General features: G+C 51.9%; 1 protein-coding gene across 2 annotated transcripts in view; it reads left to right on the plus strand.

Annotated features, from left to right (window-relative positions):
- The window catches only part of LOC136527437 (twinkle homolog protein, chloroplastic/mitochondrial-like), a 29,762-nt gene that overhangs the window by 1,260 nt on the left and 8,980 nt on the right, over positions 1–19,522 (plus strand). The gene's annotated exons all lie outside the window — the stretch shown is intronic.

The raw sequence follows: 19,522 nt of genomic DNA on the forward strand, positions 1-19,522 counted from the left end.
GTTTACTATTGTATTTCTTTTATCAGAAAAATAGTAGTGAAGACTAAAGACGCTGAAATATGGCACAGTCGATTCCAAATGACATATGCATTCAGAATGTCCTGACAAGTGAAAATAGAGATACGAGCAGAAAGAATAGGATACCTATATTTATTTTGCTAGCAAGATATTATCTCTTGTGATACTTAGGGGCATTGATCACCAAGGATTGCTGGGAACGGTTTTCTCTGTCCATTTAGGCTTGGCTAACTTGACTTCTCTGATGTGCCTCAGTGCCTGCTGCTGGACCATGCCCTTTCACATTCTTCAGCTATCTGCAGTTCTCGCTGGCAATCTGTCGAGCACATGGTATGCAGGAGCTGCTTAGCAGCAGCGTGTACAGTGTACACTGCTCGTTCCCCTCCTTGGACAAGGACATATTGGAAGGGCCTGGCTGCCAGTGTGTCTGGGTGCACATCGTGCAAGTGGGAGAACGTGGCTGCGACACTGGGCAAATCGAGAAGCGGAGGCAGCAGCAGCTGAGCAGTGGAGACAGAGGCGCGGTGGCGCCGTCTCTGCACCGCAGCCCGTCTCCTAGACAGCCTGACTGCCATTGCAGCCGTGATGGAGGAGACGCATGGCACAGATGCAAAGAAGGGAGCGCTGGACCGCTGGTTCTATATCCCTGCCTACGTTGCTTCGTTGAGTGAAGTAACTGATGAGGTAGGGTGTAAGAGCCCTGTTGGGAGGGGGCCCTTAGTGGTGTGACGGCTAGGGTTTGGGGGGCTGAGGGCGGCGGCACAGGGAGGGGGCGGGTGGCGCTAGGAAGAGGGAGAGAGGGAGTTGGCGCAGGAGAGGGAGAGGAGAGAGGGATAGGAAGGAGCAATAGCTCTTCTATTACTTGATTTGATTGATTACATCCCCCTAGTATTTATAGTCCCTATTGGACTTGTGTTCCAAGCAACTTACGAGAGATCCTTATAGATTGGATTCTCCCTTCCATAACTAACCAAACTCTAATATGGCAAACTAACCAAACTCTGATATAGTAACTCCTTCCGGGAGACAGCGGCGGCACCCCTCCTGGCACGCGCGCAGCCCCTCTAGGGCGCGCTGGAGGTGCCCGGCGCCCCTCCTTGGGCCTCCCTCGGCCCGTTTGCTCTAGGTTGGGGGGCCTCCATTAGACGTATGATACCCCCCCTTCACCACTCGGCGCGTCCTCGTGCCGAAGTAGTGTCCAATCATTGACACCATTGGGTGGGAAAGCTTGTCCGGGTAGGATGGCCTCGATGCGGGCGAAGATGCGGCCGTAGACGGGGTTGGAGATGATGATGGTTCTCCCTTGTGCGTGTTGGCGTGAACTCGAAGTAGAAGAGGAGGTTCCCGATGTAGCCGCAGAAGAAGTAGTTGTGCGCTCCAGTATCCGTGTTAGCTCGTGTTGCCTGGCGGGCAGCGACAAGGAAGGGATGGGGAATTGCTGCCCCGAAGGTGAAGTGCAGCATCTCCCTTGGTGGGGCGACGAAGTCGTGGGTGCGGTTGTCGGCGTCGGGGGCGAGGTAGGCAGGGACGTGGCGCCAAATTGTGGCACTAGTGCATGTCGATGGCGTCGTCGTCAAGTTCAACATGGTGCCAAACATGAAGTGGCCCAAGTCAAACTCGCCTGGCGAAAGACACCATGCTGGAGTCGGGCGATGTGGATGCTGCCGATGCGGACGAGTTGACGGCTCAAGTTGTCGAGGAAGACTACCGTCGTAGATGGTATGGGGCGCCCCTGCAGCCATGGCGTCCAATCAAGATGCTGGTAGGGACCCCATTATGTTGGGCCGCCATTGGTGGGGGGTGGGAGCCGAGCGCCAAGAGCTCCATGTTCGTGGAACCACCTTGGCGTTGGACCTGCAGAAGATCACGCAGAAGCGACGATGCTGCTTGAAGATAGAGTCGACTGTCGAAGAAGAGGCCCTGGTCTACAACCAAGCCTGAGCGGCTATGACATCTGCTATGGCCATGATGATGGTGCATAGCTCTCGTTGTTGAAGTGTAGCTCGGCGCAGATGCTCGAAGATGACATTGGTGGTGTCAATGTAGTCGAGGGCGATGGGGCGACGGGACCGGCTCGCCCGATTCGTGATGCGGCGAGGTGGCAATGATGGTGCCTGTGGCGGTGCTGGCTGCTCCCGTGGTGCCAGTGTGATAGGCGCTGGCGCTGGTAGGGCGAGGACGTGCTGTGGAGCACGTTGAGGAAGGACGGTGGTGAAGGAGATGGGGCGCCCGTCGCGGTAGTACTGCAGCTCCATGGCGGAGAAGTCCCACGTGAGACGGCCGAAGTTCGCCAACCACAACGGTCCCAGGATGATGTCGATGTCGTTGTGCATGGCAGCCGTGTTGATCAGTATGTGGGTGCCGGTGCCCAACACTGCTCCTGCAAGGTACATCGGGCGGCAGCCACGAACATCGAACTATGTCGTACCTATCATCATGAGGAGGTCGTCGTTGATGTCGTTGGCGTCGTAGTCGTTGATGGCCGTGATGTCGAAGAGATGCGTGCACTTGTGGCCGCGGGTGAAGGGCTCATCATAGTTGAAGCATAGCACCGATAGGCGGCGTGCCGCCATCTCCTCGGCGGTGAGGCGTCGTGGTGGAACTAGCGGTGTCATTGTTGTAGATGCCGGTGCCGAGGTTGTCGATGAGGGCGCCTTTAGGGCCAACGGTTGGTTAGCCGACTTGGAGGCCGCTGACTTGTTGGCGTCGGAGATCACTGCTAGGCGTCGTTCGTACGCCCTGGCGAGGGACATGGTCATCTCCATGTCCTGCAGGTTTTGGAGCTCGACGTCGGTCTGCAGGGGCTCGAGTAACCCGGCGGTGTAGTTGTTCACTTGCTACTGTTCGTCCAATACTTCGGCCCGGGCCACGTGCGCCAGGAAGCGCTCCGTGTAGTCGTCGACGGTGCCGGTCTTGTGCAGGGAAATGAGCTCTCCCGGTGGGTTGCGTCGGGTAGGGGGGCCGAAGCGGCGCATGTACCACTGCTGGGTGCCGCCTGTTAGACGATAAGATGCATATTGTTAGATATATATGGTGTATAGCTTTCCTCTTTGTATAAGGGCTTAGATGCATATATGCCCAACTTATGTACATGTTTGGGCAGTTGCCCCAGGAATAGAATGAGCTTCATTCCTTCTAACATGGTATCAGAGCGCGGAGTTTCTTAGTGGTGAGCTACCTTGTCCAGCATTGCCTGATCGTCCAGTGCAGCCGGTGATTCCTCCAAAAAATTCTGAAGAGGAACAAAAGAAGTTGCGCGAAGCTTATGATGATGATATGGCCTCTTACATGTCTCATTTTCGGGCTTATCGGACTTGGTTGGATGAAGATGCTCGTGCTAGGGCTGTTCTTGTTGCTAGTATGGAAAAGCATCTGGCAGGAGAGGTTATTTCGGCTTGATCATGCTGCTCAGATGTGGGTTGTTCTTCGTCAGCGCTATGAGCCCTCTGGTCAGTCCACTTATATTGCCGCCCTACGTCAAGAACAACTGTTGCAGCAGGGTGACAGTTCAGTTGAGGATTTCTTTCGACAGCTATCTGCAATATGGCGTGAGCTTGACACTCTTAGTCCTCAGTTGTCCCCGGACACTTGTGACTCCTGCAGGAAGCAACGGAGCCACCTCGAGCTTCGTCGCACCTATGACTTCCTGACTCGTCTGCGTGCTGAGTTTGAGCCCCTTCGTGCTCAATTACTTGCTCGTGAGCCGTGCGTGTCTTTGATGGAGGCTCTTGCTGCTGTTCGTAATGAGGAGACTCGCCTTCGTTCTGCTGGTCTACTTCAGTCGACGTCCTCCTCAGTTCTGGCTGCTCGGTCTGGAATTCTTGGCTCTCCTCCCAAAGTGCCTGCTTCAGCAGCCTCTGGTGGCTCGGGGACTCGCAACTCAGGTGGCCTTCATTGTAAGCACTGTGGCAGAGATGGACATGATGAAGATCATTGTTACAAGAAGAGGCAGGCTCAGTCTCAGTCTCGTCGAGGTGGGCGTTCCTCACATGCTCAGTCTCAGCATCCTGATGCACAACAGGAGATACTCATGTTACTTCGTCGTCTTGCTGTTCCTCCACCTATTCCTCCACCTACTGGAGCTTCTAGTTCTGTCACTACTAGAGCTGCTGGTTCTGTCACTCCTGCCCCAGTACTCTCTGCTGCTACTTCTCGGTCTTCTATTGAGAGACCACCATCCACTTCAGGTATCTTGCCATGGATTCTTGATTCTGGTGCTTCTTTTCATATGACACCTGATAGTACCTCTCTTTCTTCTATTTGCTCTCCTTCCATTCCTCTCACTGTTCAAACTGTTGATGGCTCATCTCTTTCGGTTGTTGGTCGTGGCACTCTTTCTTCTTCATTTCATGTTCCTAATGTTTCTTATGTTCCTGATTTGACCATGCAACTTATTTCTGCTGGCCAGCTCACTGATCATGGTTGTCGTGTTATTTTTGATTCTGACACTTGCTGTGTTCAGGATCTCAGCACGGGACTCCTAGTTGGTACTGGCCCTCGCTGCCGTGATTCTCCGCATCTCTGGGAACTCGATTGGCTTCGTCTTCCTTCCGCTGCCTCTGCCGGTCTTGTGAGCTCTGCTTCTCCTGCAGCGGCTTCTTCCTCTTTTGCTCAGTGGCATCATCGCCTGGGACATCTATGTGGTTCCCGCTTATCCGCTCTTGTTCATCGTGGTGTTCTAGGAAATGTCTCTGGTGATGTTTCTTTAGATCAGTGTCAGGGCTGTAAGCTTGGCAAACAGATCCAGCTTCCATATCCCTCTAGTGGGTTTGTGTCACAGCGTCCTTTTGATCTTGTTCATTCAGATGTATGGGGTCCTGCACCTTTTGTTTCAAAAGGGGGTCATCAATATTATGTCATATTTATCGATGATTTCTCTCGCTTCACATGGGTGTATTTCATGAAACATCGTAATGAGGTGTTATCCATATATAAAACTTTTGCTCGGATGATTCGCACTCATTTTGATGCTCCTATTCGTGTTTTTCGGGCTGACTCTGCCGGAGAATATCTTTCGGGTGCTCTTCGCCAATTTCTTTCTGAGCAAGGGACTCTCTCACAATTTTCTTGTCCTGATGCGCACGCTCAGAATGGTGTTGCTGAGCGTAAACATCGTCACCTTCTTGAAATTGCTCGTGCTCTTATGATTGCTTCCTCGGTCCCTCCTCATTTCTGGGCTGAAGCAATCTCCACTTCCACCTATTTAACCAACATTCAACCCTCATCTGCTCTTAAAGGTGGCATCCCATATGAGCGCCTTTTTGGACATCCACCTGATTACTCTAGTCTTCGCCTTTTTGGATGTCTATGTTATGGTCTTCTTGCTCCTCGTGAACTCACTAAACTCACTCATCAATCTGTTGAGTGTGTTTTCTTAGGCTATAGTGCTGAGCACAAGGGCTACCGTTGTTGGGACCCGACTGCTCGTCGTATGCGGATCTCTCGGGACGTTACTTTTGACGAGTCTCGTTCCTTCTATCCTCGGCCCTCCTCTGATGTTTCTCCTCAGGTCGTTGTTGAGCCTCTGTCCTTCTTGACTTTTCCTAATACACCTATCTCCACTGTGCTTCTTCCTCCGTCACCATCTCCACCTCCTAAACCATCTTCACCTCCTCCACCTTCTCCTCCGCTGCCCTCTGAGTCGTCTTCACATGCTCCTCGGTCCATTTATGATTCCAAACCTCCCGTGATTCACACCTACAGTCGTCGGCTCCTGGATTCCTCGCCTCCTGTTGAGTTGCCTTCTGATGTCTCCTCTCCTGCTGATCCATCTTCGGTTGACGATTCTTTATCTCAGCCCTCCTCTCATTATAATCTCCGCGATCGTAGCTCGCTGAAGCCTCTTGACAGGTATGGTTTTGCTGGCACTGTCTTTTCTGAGCCGGCCACATATCATGATGCCTTTTGTCATCCTGAATGGCAACTAGCCATGGCTGAGGAGATTGCTGCTCTTGAGCGCACTGGCACTTGGGACCTTGTCCCTCTTCCTTCTCATGCTCGTCCCATCACGTGCAAGTGGGTTTATAAGATCAAGACTCGCTCTGATGGCTCTCTCGAGCGTTATAAGGCTCGTCTTGTTGCTCGCGGTTTTCAGCAAGAGTATGGTCGTGATTATGATGAGACATTTGCTCCTGTGGCTCACATGACCACTGTTCGCACTCTCCTTGCTGTGGCCTCTGTTCGTGCTTGGTCCATTTCTCAACTTGATGTCAAAAATGCCTTCCTTAATGGTGAACTCCGTGAGGAGGTCTACATGCGACCACCTCCTGGGTATCTTGTTCCTGATGGCATGGTTTGTCGTCTTCGTCGCTCTCTTTATGGTCTGAAACAAGCTCCTCGTGCTTGGTTTCAGCGCTTTGCCTCTGTGATCATTGCTGCTGGTTTTTCCCCAAGCAATCATGACCCTGCCTTGTTTATTCACACATCCCCTCGTGGTCGCACTCTTCTTCTTCTTTATGTAGATGATATGATTATCACTGGTGATGATTCTGAGTATATTGCCTTTGTCAAGGCACGCCTTAGCGAGCAGTTTCTTATGTCTAATCTTGGTCCTCTTCGTTATTTCCTTGGGATTGAGGTCTCTTCCACCTCTGATGGCATTTACTTATCCCAAGAAAAATACATTTAGGATCTTCTTGCTCGCTCTTGCCTCACTGATCATCGCACTGTTGAGACTCCCATCGAACTTAATCTTCAGCTCCGTGCTACTGATGGTAAACCTCTCACCGATCCCACTCGGTATCGTCATATTGTTGGGAGTCTTGTCTATCTAGCTGTGACCCGTCCTGATATCTCATATGCTGTGCACATTCTTAGTCAATTTGTTTCTTCTCCCACCCATGTCCATTGCCATCTTCTTCGTGTCTTGCGTTATCTTCGTGGGACCATTACTCGTCGTCTGTTCTTTCCGCGTTCTAGCTCTTTTCAACTCCAAGCCTACTCTGATGCTACTTGGGCTAGTGACCTGATCGTCACTCTCTTTATGCCTATTGTATTTTTCTTGGTGACTCCTTGCTTGGAAGACAAAGAAGCAGACCGCGGTCTCTCGTTCGAGTGCAGAGGCCGAGTTGCGAGCTATAGCTCTTGCGACAGCAGAGGTTACTTGGCTTCGATGGTTACTTGAGGATTTTGGTGTTTCAGTTTCTATGTCCACTCCTCTTCTGTCTGACAGTACCAGTGCTATCAATATAGCTCGTGATCCTGTGAAGCATGAGCTCACAAAGCATATTGGAGTTGATGCATATTACACTCGGGCTCAGGTGCAGGATGATGTTATTGCTCTTCGCTATGTGCCCTCTGAGCTCCAGGTGGCTGATTTCTTCACCAAAGGCGCAGACGCGAGTTCAACATCGTTTCTTTCTCTCCAAACTCAGTGTTTGTGATTCACCCTGAGTTTGAGGGGGGGTGTTAGATATATATGGTGTATAGCTTTCCTCTTTGTATAAGGGCTTAGATGCATATATGCCCAACTCATGTACATGTTTGGGCAGTTGCCCCCAGGAATAGAATGAGCTTCATTCCTTCTAACACATACCAGAGGTTGTTGATGTAGCCGAAGGTGGTTGTAGTTGTTGTAACACGGCTTCGGCGAGTGACGAAGGCCTCCGACAGCAAGGTGTCGCCAAGGCGTCTTCGACCGTCTTAGGGCGGAGATCTGGCGCTGATTAAAGGAAACTTTCCTGGCTATGCTCGAGGGGCGCTGAACGAGGTTCTGCGCCCTCATCACGGATACCGCCAGGGCTAGGCACGCACGTCTTCGACCGCCCAGGCGGACGCCGCCCCGTTTCGACTTACGGGCGCCTCCGGTAATAAGGGCGGAGGCCGCCCTACTTCTGAACTAATCAAACAAACAATCTTGCCGAAGTGTGTGCAGGTACTCAAGCGCAGGCGCTCGTGGTCCGCGCAAACGCGCCAGCATAGCCCCTGCGCGGCCGGGCGGAGACCTACGGATGATGTCTCCAACCGGGCCGGCGGAGACCCGCCAAGGCGACCGCGCGCCCCTGAAGGCGGAGGCCAACGTCGAGAACCATGGCCCCCGCGTGGCCGGGTGGAGACTCGCGGGTGATGTCTCCGATCGGCCGGCGGAGACCCGCCGAGGCAGCGGCGCGCCCCTGGAGATGGAGGCCAGCGCCGGGGACCCAGGCCTTTGGGCTGAAGACCGAGGCATGGTGGGCCGGCTGCTCGTGGAGGCCCATTACTTGAAGACGGTATGGCAGGATTGCCCCGCAAACAAGAGGCTAGCGGCGGAATATTCCAGTAATATACTGTAGCAGTTGAGGGGCATTGTAATAAATTCTGTTATGAAGTGGTTCAACAACAACAACAACAAAGCCTTTAAGTCCCAAACAAGTTGGGGTAGGCTAGAGTTGAAACCCAACAGAAGCAATTAAGGTTCAGGCTTTTCTTTCGGGTTTCATCTCCATTTAAGTGGCTAAGTTTTTACATTGGCTCGCCACGCCTAACACAACCCCCCTCCTTTACCAGGGCTTGGGACATGCTATGCTGGGACACCAAAGGCGCCCCACCATAGGCGGAGTGGTTGAGCCCTATAAATAGGGAACACTTGTAACCGTGCAGATGGTTGGTGAAAGAATCAATGAAACCCTAGCTCTTTGTGCTAGCTTTCCGCAAGTTCATCTGTCGAGCATATCCCGTGCCTCCGCCCGAGGGCGACCCTTGACGGGCGGAGGCCCTCGTCTCCCTCACGTTGTCAGAAACCGCCAGTTTCAACATTGGCGCCCACCGTGGTCTGTCCGAGACAAACCAACGATGGCAGGGAAAAGAAAAACCACCACCAGAGTAGCAACGACCACAGGTCAGAGAGGAAGGCCTAGGCGCACCACTCGTAGCACCTATGCAACCTCGCAAGCGGAGGATGGCACCAGAGCAGATGCCCAGGGTCAACAACCGGAACCCAACATCAAGAGATCCAAGAGCCGGAGGCCCAACCAAACTCAGGTACAACACACGAGCAAGAACTGCAACAGCTGCAAGCACAGTTGCAACGAGCGCAACAAGAAAGGGACAGAATGGCAGCAACATTCGCAGCGAATCAGCAAGCTACTCAAGCGTCAGCACAAGCAGCAGAAATAAGGCAGCAGTTGGCAGTCCTACATGCTGAGATGCTAAGTATGCAGCATGCAGTACCGGCGTCAACCTCCGCGATCCCAGCCTCCGCAGCAACACCAACCGCAAACATGCCTCCGCCAGTGATCAGCCCAACCACGATGCAAACTCAGGTGATGCGGAGGCTTATCGACCCCAAGTCCCCACTCTCGGAAGGCATACAACAATTGCCATGGCCAACGGCGTACAAGCCAATCACACTACCAAAGTTCAACGGCAAGACAGATCCCCATCAGTTCATTATGAGTTACGAGGCAGCAGTCGCCTCCGCCGGCGGAGACAACGCCGTCCTGGCAAAGTCATTTGTTATTGCTGCCGAAGGTGACGCGTTGACTTGGTATTCCATGCTTAAACCAAGCACAGTCTATTCCTGGGAAAATCTCCGGGATAAGATATTGGCAAACTTCAAGGGGCTAGCAGCACAGTCGCTGACATCTACAGATCTGTTCCAGTGCAAACAAATGTAGGGAGAGACACTACATGACTACTTTCGGAAATTTGTGCAACTAAAGGCGAAGGCACCAGACGTCCCAGAAGAGATCGCCATTGAAGCGGCGATCAAAGGGCTCCGAATCGGGCCGTTCGCAGCACACCTAGCAAGAAAGAAACCAACTTCCATACAGCAGTTGTACGACGAGTTTGAGAAGTACTGCAGATCAGACAATGACCTCCGGAAAAGGCTGGAGGAGCAGGGTCAAAACAGACAGCAAAACAACAGCAAAAACTCACAGAAGAGCTATACGAACCAGAACGCATCAAATCAGAAACCACGCCAGGGGCAGGTGCTCAGCATCGAGGGGCAACCTCACCCCGAACAAGGGCAACTCACAGGGCCAACAGGGCCGGAGACCCAAACCAGGAATCAAAGTAGGCAAGGCTACCAAGGCAAAAACTGGAACAAAAACCACAACCAGAAACAACGCAGACCATATTGCGTTTTTCATGGCGAAAGCGCAGGGCACAGCACCAAAGATTGTCCGGAGACAAAAGAGACACAGGAAAGAATGAAGAACAAGCAGACCGCCCAACCTCCGGCACAGCAGAATGCAAGAGAGGTCAACAACACCTACACAACTGGCCACCAGCAGTACTGCCCGATGTACCCAGCGCTAAACGCAAACCAAATACATCCCTCCACACTGGCCTCCGCCTATTACCCAGAATTCGTACCAGCATGGCGGTCAGCGCCCCCACAGCAGCCTCCGGCGGCCAACTATAGGTCGGAGGCAAGCCTGACCTACATAAACCCAAAAACTCCCCACATAACCTACCTCGAAACAAACCAACCGCTACAAAACCAAAGCAGGTTCGAGTATCCGCCGCAACAGCAGCAAATGCAGCAACTGCCTCCGCCACCCCCTCACAACCAACTCCCAACACCAAAAAATGAGCCAAACCCAGAAAACCAAGTCAACCCTCATGGAGCACTGCCAACAATAGGCATGATACTGCCAATCGCCGGAGGATCATCAATGGATTTTCAAACGAAAAAGCAAAAAAAAAGATCACCTTTGCCTGGTAAACAACGTAGCAGTCCAAGGCCCAGCAAAATACACAGATTGGTCCAGAGTCCCAATCACCTTCACAGAAGATCTCCAGCTAGAAAGCTACCCTCACATAGACGCAATGGTAATCAAAACAAACATAGCAGCATGGGAGATAAGCAAAGTGTTGATCGACACGGGCAGCTCAGCAGACATCATCTTTGCAAATACCTTTGACCAAATGAAGCTCAGCAGTAATCAACTACAGCCTTTCGAATCCCCTTTGATACGATTCGGAGGCAAGCAGATACAGGCACTAGGAAAGATATCACTCCCAGTGTCCTTCGGAACCCAAGCAAACGCCAGAACCGAATACATAACCTTCGACGTCGTCGATCTGTATTACCCATACAATGCCATCTTGGGCAGAGGATTCACAACCAAATTCAACGCGCAACCCTGCATATGGCCTATCTGTGCATGAAAATACCAGCACTCCATGGTATCATCACAGTCCGAGGCAGCCAGAAAGAAGCAAGAAACATAGAAAAAGCAATCTACAGAGCCCAAAGAAACATCAATTTAGTCGAGTCGACAGACAAAGAACTAGAGCCTCCGGATATGCCTAGAGGAAAAAACAGATATGGCAGATCAAGAAGAGACAAAGCTGACCCCTCTAGAAAAGGAGTTACCAGACAGGAAAGTAACAATCAGCTCAGAACTGAGTAAGGCAGAGGAGCAAGAGCTCATGGAAACTCTAGTAAGAAACAGACATCTTCGCCTGGTCAGCTTCCGACCTCCAGGGAGTCAGCAAGGATATCATACAGCATGAACTGGATATAAATGAAAACATGAGGCCAAGAAAGCAGAAACAAAGAAAAATGTCGGAGGACAGAATCCTGGCAGCAAAGGTGGAGGTGCAAAGATTGCTAGATGCAAAAGTCATCAGGGAAGTCAAGTATTCAGAATGGCTTGCAAATGTGGTGCTGGTACCAAAGAAGAATGGCAAAATGAGAATGTGCATAGACTTTACAGATCTGAACAAAGCCTGCAAAAAAGACCTTTTCCCATTGCTAAGAATAGATGCCTCCGTCGATAAGGCAGCCAGATGCCAGAGGTTTTCTCTTCTCGACTGTTTCTCTGGGTATCACCAAATTTGGATGAAAAAAGAAGACGAAGACAAGACAAGTTTCACCACTCCATTCGGGACATACTGATACACCAGAATGCCGGAGGGACTCAAGAATGCCGGAGCGACCTTTGCCAGAATGACAAAGGAGGTTTTGGGATCACAGCTAGATAGAAATATCATAGTCTACGTCAACGACATAGTGGTCATGAGCAAGAACAAGGATAATCATGTCTTCGACTTACAGGAGACCTTCGCCAACCTAAAGGCAGCTGGCCTCCGCCTAAACCCAGAAAAATGTATATTCGGAGTTACAAAAGGGAAGATGCTCGGATACATCATAAGTAGCGAAGGCATCAAAGCAAACCCAGACAAAACCAGAGCAATAATGACAATGACAGAACCCAAAAACAAGAAAGAAGTGCAAAAATTGACGGGAAGAATAGCAGCGCTCAACAGATTCATCTCAAAATCAGCAGAACGCAGCCTTCCTTTCTTCCAAGCCCTGAGAGGCGGAGACAATTTCGAATGGGGACCCAAGCAGTCGGAAGCATTTCATAACCTAAAAAGGTATCTGGCAAGCTCACTGGTGGTCTCTGTCCCCGAATCAGAAATCCACCTGCTGCTGTACGTGGCGGCCTCCGACCATGCAGTCAGCGCAGTCCTAGTTCACGAGCTTGAAAAAGAATCAGGCAAAACTCAAAGACCAGTTTATTTTATCTCAGAAGCACTGTCCGGAGCCAAGCTAAACTACACGGAGGTGGAAAAAGTCGCCTACGCAGTACTGGTGGCATCTAGAAAACTAAAGCACTATTTCCAAGCACACGAAATCTCAGTTCCAACATCACTGCCATTGCAAGACCTGCTCAGAAACAAAGAAGCCTCCGGCAGAATAGGCAAATGGGCTACAGAGCTATCACAATTTGGTATCTCATATGTCCCTAGAACAGCAATCAAATCACAAGCACTAGCCGATTTTGTAGCAGATTGGACACCTCCGACAGAGCCCAAGGTACAACCAATCAGCCAAGGCTGGACAACATTCACGGATGGAGCCTGGGGCCAAGCCGGAGCCTCCGCCGTCTTAACGGCACCCTCCGGCGTCAGAATGAAATACGCAGCCAGGCTAGAGTTCAAATCAACAAACAACATTGCAGAATACGAAGGCCTGATCCTAGCGCTAAGCAAAGCAAAGGCCCTAGGGGCAAAAACATTGACAGTCAAAACAGATTCTCAAGTGGTCACTGGTCAAGTAGAGAAAGAATACACAACAAGAGAGCCGGAACTCATCAGATACCTATCCGTAGTCAGAAATTTGGAGCGGAGATTCGAGGGCTTCACCCTGAAGCACATACCAAGAGCAGAAAATGCAGAGGCAGATGAATTGACGAAGGCTGCAGCAAACAACCTGCCATTGCCACCAAACACTTTTTACCAGATCTTGAAGTCTCCGACAACTGCAGAGATACCTAAGGCACCAAAGGCAATACTACACCTACAAAATAAAGATTGGAGAAGGGCGATAACAGAATTCCTAGAAGGCAAAACCAGCGAGGAAGATGAAGCGAAAGTAGCAAGAATACAGGTCAGAGCAAGGAACTACACAATCTTAGATGGTGTACTGTACAAGAAAGGAGTAGTCCAGCCTCTTCTCAAGTGCATATCGCAGAGTGAAGGCATAGAGTTGCTTCAAGAAATACACTCAGGAATTTGCGGGTCACACATTGGCTCAAGAGCATTATCAGCAAAGGCAATAAGGCAAGACTTTTATTGGCCAACACACATACAAGACGCAGAGAAGACAGTTAGAACATGCAGAGCATGCCAAACATTCTTACCAGGGCAGTCAAAACCATCGTCGGAGACCCAGCTCATACCTCCGACATGGCCGCTGCAAAGATGGGGTATGGACCTGGTCGGCCCATTACCGCCATCCCAAGGAGGAAACAGATTCGCAGTAGTAGTAGTGGAATATTTCACAAGATGGATAGAGGCAAAGCCTCTGGCGAAGATAACCTCAGAAATTATCAGAAAATTCTTCTGGCAAAACATCAATTGCAGATTCCGTGTACCGAGAATTTTGACAGTAGACAATGGAAAACAATTCGATTCAGAGAACTTCAAAGAATTTTGCAAAAGCATAGGGACAAAACTAGCCTTCGCCTCAGTATACCACCGAGAGTCCAATGGTGCTGTGGAAAGAGCAAACAGAGTAGTGTTCTCAGCAATATCAAAAACATTGCTGGGCCTACGCAAAGGAAAATGGGTAGATGAATTACCCAGAGTCATTTGGTCACACAACACATCCGTCTCAAGAACAACATGATTCACACCATTCAAACTGCTTTATGGAGAAGAGGCCATAATGCCAGAAGAAATAAAGCATGAAAGCCTCCGCACGAGTCAGCTAATGTTGCAAGATGAAGAATATGTAAAAGAAACAATAGAAGCAATAAGACGGGAAGCAGTCGAAAACATTGCAAAATATCAGTCCTAAACCAAAAACTGGAGAGACTCCCAGGTGGTAAGAAAAGACATAAAACACGGAGACCTCGTACTCAGAAGAAAACCCAACGCACAACTGGTCGGCAAGTTGCAACTGAAATGGGAAGGCCCATACACAGCAACGGCAGCAGGCCGACCTGGTTTTTTCCACTTGACCGACAGCGAAGGTGTCACGACAACCCACACATGGAATATTGACAGCCTTCGCAGATACTACATCTAGGCAATGTACCAAAGGGCAACCTCCGCAAAATATAAGCGGAGGCCCCTCCATGCATTTGCCTTAGTTTTTCTTACTTCAATCAAAACAAAATGTAAAAGAGCCTGCACTCATTTCCTCATAGGGGAACTCCAAGCGGAGGTGAGGTTTTTAACGAAGCAGGCTCAATGTAAAAATCCTCTACAAGTATAAAGAGGTAATTCCCCAAAAGAACGTCCCAAAAAACCCAAAACCGAAAGCGGCTAGCTCTGGCGCCGCAATATTCGATAAACAAAAACTACAGATCCTTTCAAAGTGCAAGCCATAGGCAATGGCACTTTGAAACGACCTCTATGGCCAAACAGGCCTTCGACTTTGACAAAGACCTGACCAAAGTCAGGCATCAAGGCAAAAAAATTTTGGCCAAAAAATGCCTCCGACCCTTGACAAAGACCTGACCAAAGTCAGGCATCAAGGCAAAAATTTTTGGCCAAAAAAGGCCTCCGACCCTTGACAAAGACCTGACCAAAGTAAGGCATCAAACCAAAAATTTTTTGGCCAAAAAGGCCTCCGACCCTTGACGAAGACCTGATCAAAGTTAGGCAGCAAGGTCAAAAAAAAACCCTAGCATCAGGGGCAACAAATTTGTGGCGCTAGAACCAGGAAAAAGGTCTCCGCCACCCGAAACAGGAAAAACAGAAAGTGTCTGACAAAACACTGCCACCACTGCGGCGCCAGGCCTATTTACTTCAAAAAGATCTTAAGGGGAACGAATAATTCAGGCAAGATACAGGCTATTAAAGCCAAGATACGTTCCAACTAACAACGTACAAAAATGTTAACACCCGAAAGCCACCACCCCACTATAAAAACGGATTCCCCCCATGCTCTTAAGAAACTCAGTCAGCATAAGGCGCAAGGGGGGAGCAAGGCATAGCACAGGCAAAAGCCATAGCGATAACCATGGAGGCAGGGGTCTCCTTAGATATCCAAATCGGCCGTAGATATTGTACGAAAACTCGTAAAATCGGAGGCAACAGTAGACAGTCGGAGGCAGTGGGAAAAGAGATAGGACCTACGGCACGGTGATGAACATCAAAGGCCTACGGGAGAGGGGGGATATCGCACGAAAACTCGTAACATCCCCCCGATGCCGGAGACATAACCTGCCATCTCCAAAGATCAACCATGTCCCACTGGTGTGCAGCGTCGGAGACCCATACCTCCAGACAGCTAAAACACCCAGCTAAAGAAATATCAAAAGTCTCCGCCGTCTGCACAAGCTGCGCCAAACCTCCAGTCGGATCAAACACCGATTCGGCAAGCCTCGCCAGGCGGACTTCAAGTACGCCTCCGCCGGTCGAAAAACTGCGGAGACTTCTACCCCGGCCATCAAGCGAGCACAGAGAAGGAGAGAAAATGGGGCGAAGGTCCTAGCCACCACCTCTGTATCGCGCACGTTCGCCCAAGCAAAGAACAACGGTGTGCGAGCTCGGGACTAGACGAGATATGTAAACTAGCACGACGGGCTCAAGCCACCGCACAAACAATCAAGAAAGTGAACCTGTCTTGTATTCCATAAAGCGTCAAGAAACATTCTTACAGGACACCAACTTGAAATAAAATCCTAACTATTGTGGCGGAGGTCCGCGCCAAGCGAGCGCGTGAATAAACCCAGCGTGCTCATCGTCTATGTCAAACCTAACTGACTCGAACATGTCGCGCGCAATGCTGCGGGGAAAGGCCGAACGCCAATACTCCCAAAGCTTTCCGCTCACGTAAATACCGTCGTTGTAGAGAGTCAAGGGCGCAACATCTTGCGCAGGCTCCCGATTCGGAACCTGCGCAAGGTCAAAATTTTCCACAAAACCATTCAGAACAAAATAAACTTTATTCACAAAAGTCGTCTGGACTGCAAAATACACGCTAAAACAACTAAGTGCTACAAAGAGCCTAGACCTCCGGCGCATCGGCCGCAGCGGAAGTCCCTGGAGCGGAGCCCGCGTCAGCTGTGGGCGGGCACGGCGTCTGCGGCCTCCGACCACCACCACCACCGCCGATCGTAGATCCCCCCGGAGCGCCACCAGCGGCGGAGGCGCCGACCGCAGTCGCCGAGCGCGGAACTGACGGAGGCCTGCCCGCAAGACTCTTCTGCGCATCCTGCAGCATAGGCTAGAGTGTCAGGGGCAAAAGCAACGAAAGCCTTCGCAGCATCGCCAAAAACAAAAAGAAAAAGGGGCGGCTACAAAGACTACAAATACCTTCGCCCTCTTGTCCTCCGCCAGTTTCCGGACAGCAGACCTCCCAAATGGAGCCCAAAAGTGCCCAATGAAATTTCTCAAGGTTTTTTCGCAAACCAAGAGAGGTCTCACCGAGCTCCTCCGGACCAGGCAGTGCCCCCTCCGGAATACTTTCGGTATGCGTACATCCGCCGCGTGCCAAAAGTTTGGCATAATTCGCCACTCCCGCTAGCGCCCCGTAGTCCGTGCAACCATTGATCAGACCGGGGAGCTTCGCAAGGTGACGCTTTAGCCAGGAGGCGAGGGCGTACACGCTGTCTTTCTCCGGAGGAGCGGAGGTTTCGCCTCCGAGCTCGGCAACGGTGGCCCGGTAGTGGCCAACGGTTGCAGCAAGGACTCCTTTGACCGAGTCCAAACGCCTCGTCGTCAAAGACAGCTGCTCCCTCACTGCTGCTGCGGATTCCTTCTCGGAGGCAAGCTCTCGCCGGAGACCCTCGGTCAGCTCGTTCGCCCTGCGGGCCTGCTCGACGGACAAAACCTCCGCTTCCCGGGCCTTGGCGAGATCGGCCCTCAAGCCATCCTTTTCTCGCTCCTTCTCCGCCATAGACAGGCGGAGAGCCGTAAGAGAGTCCGACAGACCCCCCTTTTCACCTTCCAGGTGCTCGATTTCCGCCTTGAGCGCTTCGATCGCGGCGTCTCGATCGGAGACCTCGCGGGTACAGCGCTCTTCCATAACAACACCCGTCTGATACCCCTGCGACCAGAGGGAAAAAACCAAAGCGATCAGCAACGGAATCAAGAACAAGTCTAGAAGCGAGCATACAAAAAAAAAGAAGGAAGGGGCAAAACCGCCGAAGACGAACCAGGCTTTGGTGTTCCAAGTGAACGCGGAGAAGCTAGAAGAAATCCATGTCCCTCAGACGCTGTTTGAAGCGATCTGCTCAAAGAAAAACAAAAACGAAACGATAAGGTGAGAAAAGCAAATCTCACGTTTAACGCACCAACAGCCAAAGACCACCTTCGACGTCTCCAAGAACGGCAAGATAACACTCCTCCTAACCTGAGATAGAAGTGTCGGAGGAGCCTACGTAAAAAAAAACAAACAACAACAACAGCTCAAGTCAGAGCGCAGATCAGAAACATCAGAAGCAGGCCAAATGAAGATCAAAATAAAAAACATCCTATACTCACTCGGACCCGGCGCCGTCAGCCCCGGCTGCCCCGGACCGAACCTAGCGCCCGCAGCGGCTGCTCGCTCCTCCGGGGTGAGGAGTCCAGCCATGACATCACCTGCAAAGCAACAGATACACAGTATTAGCACCTAGCGCAATACGCAAAGGAATGAACCGGGCGAAGACAATAAACACAAAGATGTGCACCAAACAGACTTACTCATAAAAAGCCCAAGCTGGGCAGCTTGCCGCACCCTCAGAGCAGAAGTCTCTGCCATGCCGTGTGGCGGAGGCCCAAAGGGCCGGATTTCCTCAGCCAGCGGCCCGGCGGGCGGAGGACTCGAAGAAGGCCGAGCCACCGGGGCCTCCTCAGCGAGCACGGCCTCCACCTGCCCGACGTCGGCCGCCGGCACGGGCGAAGGCGCGACAATGGCAGGGGATGAAGGAGCAGGCCGCGGGATGGCCTCCGTGTCCTCTTCAGAGCTCGAGCACAGCCCGCCAAGAATGTCGATCATAGGCTCGACGGCGCTACCTTCCGGCTGTTCGCCGGCACTCACAATGCCATGCGAGGAGCGCGCAGGAGCAGCGCTGGCCTCCGGATGCCCAGCACCGCTCACCGCGCCGCTCGCAGGGCACACCGGAGCTAAAGGAGAGCCGCGGTCATCTCCGCTAGCAACCCGCGCGTCGGCTGACGGGACGGAGGAGCTCTCAACGTCTTCACTGCCGGCGGAGGCAACGCCCGCACTACCAGCATAAGACAAGGCCGGCGCGATCAACAGAGCACCGCTCTTCTTTTTCGCAGGCGCCCGAGAGCCGACGGCGCCCTTCCTCTTCTTAGACTCGGCCTCCGCCGTAACATTCTTCGCGAAGGCCTTTTTCTTCTTCTTCTCAATCGAAGCCAGGACCTCGGTGGGAACCTCGCGCTCCCAGTAGACGATCCCAACCTCCTCAAAAACTCGATTGAGCCGCGGCATGGTGCCTGCCACGGCCATCCGAGACGTGTACTCACGCTCGGAAATCTTGCCAACCAACCCTATGGTGGCTTCCTCAACTTCGGAGACGAAACCGTCCTCCATCACCCCCTCCCCCAAGGACCGACCGAAGCGTGGGATCGGAATCCCGGCCTCCGGCCCGAAAACGGGAACCTTGACCTATTCCAGCCGAAAGGCTGGGTTGTTTTTGCCCAAGGGCCAGTAGTTGGAGGCCATGATCTCCTCCACCAGATCGCGGCCACCAGAGTAGCGGCACGCTGCCGCAAAAGCCTGATAACAAGCCTCCCTCGTCGGAGACACCTCCTCCGGCGGATCCACGCGCGTGTGCGGCGCCATCTCCTCCATCCGAGAAGTCAATGGATACTCCGAGAGCTCCACGCCATCCTCGGTAGTGCTGCGGACCCCGTAGGTCTTCACGTAGAACCATTGCTCGAGCCAGCCGCGGTCCCACTTACCCTTCTGGCAAAAAGAGATCTCCAGGCGGTCCACGCCTTGGTTCCTCTTAGACATAAAAGTGCAACTACTGTACTGGTAGGTCACCTCCACCTCCTTGCCCTCTCGCACCTCCTTCTTCTTCGGCTGCTTCTGCAGCTCATAGTACGTGCAGAAGGTGTCCACATCCGGCTCGGCACCGTAAGAGACGCACGCCCAGCAGAA

The sequence above is a fragment of the Miscanthus floridulus genome, chromosome 19, assembly GCF_019320115.1.
Source record: "Miscanthus floridulus cultivar M001 chromosome 19, ASM1932011v1, whole genome shotgun sequence".
NCBI classification, from domain to species: domain Eukaryota; kingdom Viridiplantae; phylum Streptophyta; class Magnoliopsida; order Poales; family Poaceae; genus Miscanthus; species Miscanthus floridulus.